Raw genomic sequence first — 3,957 nt, forward strand, 5'->3', positions numbered from 1 at the left:
AAAAAAAAGAAAAAGAAAAAGAAAAAAAAAGAAATGCAGAGGCTCATGCCCAACCAGACCTACTGAATCTGAGTCTACATTTTTTTGGGGGGGGAGGGGGGACAGAGTCTTGCTCTGCCACCCAGGCTGGAGTTCAGTGGCGAGATCTCGGCTCACTGCAACCTCTGCCTCCTGAGTTCAAGCAATTATCCTGCCTCAGCCTCCCGAGTAGCTGGGACTACAGGCATGCACCACCATGCCCAGCTAATTTTTGTATTTTTAGTAGACACGGGGTTTCACCATGTTGGCCAGGATGGTCTCGATCTCATGACCTCATGATCCATCCGCCTCAGCCTCTCAAAGTTACAGGGGTGAGTCACCGTGCCCAGCCCTGAGTCTACATTTCAACACACTCCCCCAGCGATTTGTTTGATTACTGTTTGAGAAACAGTTATTCAAAAGCTACTGGGCACTGGGCGTGGTGGCTCACACGTGTCATCCTAACACTTTGGGAGGCTGAGGCAGGAGAATCCCTTGAGCCCAGGTGTTCAAGGCCAGCCTGCGCACCATAGGGAGGTACTGTCTCTACAAAAAATAAAATAATTAGCCAGGTGTGGTGGCATATACCTGTGGTCCCAGTGACTTGGGAGGCTGAGGTGGGAGGATTGCTTGAGCCTGGAAGATTGAGACTCGGTGAGCCATGATCTTGTCACTGCATTTCAACCTGGGTGACAGAGTGAGTCCCTATCTCAAAAAAAAACAATTACAGAAAAAAAAAATCTATTGGATAGCTCACAGACTCTCCAGAGGCTAGAGAGCCCGATTTGGTAATGTTGCCATCAGGTACGACACCCATATCACTCCACAGAGGGAACGAGCCCAGTGCCCGGGTCACCAGGCACTGCACTGCTGCACTGCTAACAGTGGGCAACTGACTTCACAGCAGAGCCGCCAGAGAAGAGTCCCATGAAGAAGAGGAAGAGGTCACGTGAAGATGGAGGCAGAAATTGCAACTATGCAGTCACAAGGCAAGGAACACCAGAACAATCAGAAGCTGGAAGAGACAAGGCAGAGTTCTTCCTTACAGCCTGTGAGGAACTCAGCCCTGCCGACGCCTTGATTTTAGACTTCTAGGCTCCAGAATTGCGACAGAAGAAGTGAGTATTGTTTCAGCCAACAAGCTTTTTTTTTTTTTTTTTTGTAATTTGGTTATTTGTTGTGACAGACACAGGAAACTAATACAGTTAGTGGGGGCGGGGAGTGGGCCTGGGCCTTTGTACTTTTTTTATTTTTTATTTTTTTGAGACAGGTTCTCACTGTCACCCAAGCTGGAGTGCAGTAGCATGATCACAGCTCACTACAGCCTTGACCTTCAGGGTTCAAGTGATCTTCCCACCTCAGACTCTGAAGCTGGTGGAGCTGAGACTACAGGCACACCCCACCACACCCAGCTAATTACAAATTTTTTTTTTCAGAGATGGTTCAGAGACGGGGGTCTCACTATGTTGTCCAGGTTGGTCTCAAACTCCCAGGCTTAAGTGATTCTCCTGCCTCGGTCTCCCATAGTGTTAGAATTATAGACTGAGCCATCACACCTGGCCACATTTGTACACCTTTTTTTTTTTTTCCAAGACAGAGTCTCGCTCTGTCACCCAGGCTGAAGTGCAGTGGCACGATCTTGGCTCACTGCAACCTCTGCCTCCCGGGTTCAAGTGATTCTCCTGCCTCAGCCTCCTGAGTAGCTGGGATTATAGGTGCACACCACCATGCCTGGCTAATTTTTTGTATTTTTATTAGAGATGGGGTTTCACCACGTTTCTCAGGCTGGTCTTGAACTCCTTACCTCAGGTAATCTGCCTGCCTCGGCCTCCCAGAGTGCTGGGATTACAGGTGTGAGCCACAGTTCCCGGCCCACATTTGTACCTTTTTAACAGCTTCCTAGGCACTTCTAATGTGCATCCAGGATTGGGGACCACTGGAATAGGGCATGTCAGAAGCATCTCCCTCTGGCAGTTTTCCTCAGCTTAGGGTATAAATGCTTCTGCAATATCAAAATGTCTTCTTTTTAATTTTTAATTTTAATTTTTTTTTTAATACAGGGTATTGCTATGTTGCCCAAGCTAGACTGGATCTCCTGGCCTCAAATGACCCTCCTGTCTCAGCCTCCTGAGTAGCTGGGATTACAAGCACACACGTGTGCCTGGCTATCATAATGTTTTCTTAATTGTATTTTTATCATTTTTTAGCAGAGTAAATATTTGATACACTATGAAAACAGCCAGGATAAATAAACCTGATGGTAAGAAAATAAAAAGCTCTGTGGGCCTGCATATAGGTATCTATATCTTAAGTAGTTTGTGTCTCTAAGGCTGTTTGGGCTATAACTGTAGTGTTGCTTCTGCTTCTCTGTTTAATTTATAAATTATCCTGCTGCTTTCCTCTCCTGCCTTCCCATCTCCCTCCACATGCCTGTGTTGGGGGAGTTTATCCCAGGGCTCATTAGCACCTCCGGAAACACTGGGCTGAGGAAGGACAAAGAATGGTTCCAGATGGACACCTGTGGCTGCTTTGTCATCAGGGCTGATGAAGTGTTGAGTAGGACAGGAGCAGAGGGCCGCAGTGAGGTTCTGATGTTTTGCCCTGTATCTGTGTCCCTGAACAGGGAGACGCTGTTTCTGATGTCTAGTTTCCTTTCAATCTAGCCCTGGGGGAGCAGATGCCAGAGAGTATTGAGGAGGCATCTGTATTCCAGGTAAAGGAATTCTGTTCCTCCTCTGTGCGACTGTGGAGTAACCGAACTGACATTCTGAGCTTTTCTAGGTGGCTGGTTGCAACCCAAGTCTGATAGTCTCTGAAGCCTGAGCCTTTTCTACCATACTCTGCTTCTTCAGACAAATAGATAGAAAGTACTGATCGACGTGACAACATGGATGACCCTGTCTCAAAAAAAATTAAAAATAAAAGAATGTACAAAGGCCCAGGCCCTGCCCCTGCCCACCAACTGTATTAGTTTCCTGTGTCTGTCACAACCAATAACCAAATTACAAAAAAAAAAAAAAAAAAGTGTTGGCTGAAACCACACTCACTTCTTCTGTCACAATTCTGGAGCCTAGAAGTCTAAAATCAAGATGTCGGCAGGGCCGAGTTCCTCACAAGCTGTAAGGAAGAACTCTGCCTTGTCTCTTCTAGCTTCTGATTATTCCGACGTTCCTTGCCTTGTGACTGCATAGTTGTGATTTCTGCCTCCGTCTTCACGTGATCTCTTCCTCTTCTTCATGGGACTTTTCTCTGGGTATCTCTTACAAGGACACGTGTAGTTGGATTTAGGGCTCACTGACTAAGCCGTGATAATCTCATCTGAGGTCTTTAATTATATCTGCAAATACCCTTTTTCCAAACAAGTTAAATTTCACAGCTTATAGGATATGAACATACCTTTATAGGAATGACTGCTCAACCCACTACATATAACCAAGTAAATCAGAGTCTTTAGGGTGAAACCTGAGCATTTGCTTTTTTTTTTTTTTTTTTTTTTTTTTTTTAATACAGGGTCTCCCTCTGTTGTCCAGGCTGGAGTGCAAACACAGCTTACTGCAGCCTTGACCTCCTGGGTTCAAGTGATCCTCCCACCTCAACCTGCCAAAATGCTGGGATTCCAGGTATGAGCCACCACGGCCCACCAGCATTCTTTTTTTTTTTTTTTTTTTTTTTTTTTGAGATGGAGTCTCGCTCTGTCACCCAGGCTGGAGTGCAGTGGCACGATCTCGGCTGACTGCAACCTTCACCCCCTGGGGTTCAAGCGATTCTCCTGCCTCAGCCTCCCAAGTAGCTGGCATTACAGGTGCCTGCCACCACGCACAGGTAATTTTTATATTTTTAATAGAGATGGGTTTCACTATCTTGGTCAGGCTGGTCTTGAACTCCTGACCTCGTGATCCACCTGCCTTGGCCTCCCAAAGTGCTGAGATTACAGGCGTG

The 3,957-nt window shown here is 46.4% G+C and overlaps 1 long non-coding RNA gene across 1 annotated transcript; it reads left to right on the forward strand.

The window, feature by feature from the left end:
* The first annotated feature begins 1,064 nt into the window (after nucleotides 1-1,064).
* Nucleotides 1,065-3,607, forward strand: LOC126947876 (uncharacterized). The gene is made up of 3 exons (XR_007723236.1): nucleotides 1,065-1,140; nucleotides 2,229-2,278; nucleotides 3,529-3,607. It is a non-coding gene; the product is annotated as an uncharacterized LOC126947876 (long non-coding RNA).
* Nucleotides 3,608-3,957: the final 350 nt, after the last annotated feature.

Source organism: Macaca thibetana, chromosome 2 (assembly GCF_024542745.1).
Source record: "Macaca thibetana thibetana isolate TM-01 chromosome 2, ASM2454274v1, whole genome shotgun sequence".
Lineage (NCBI taxonomy): Eukaryota > Metazoa > Chordata > Mammalia > Primates > Cercopithecidae > Macaca > Macaca thibetana.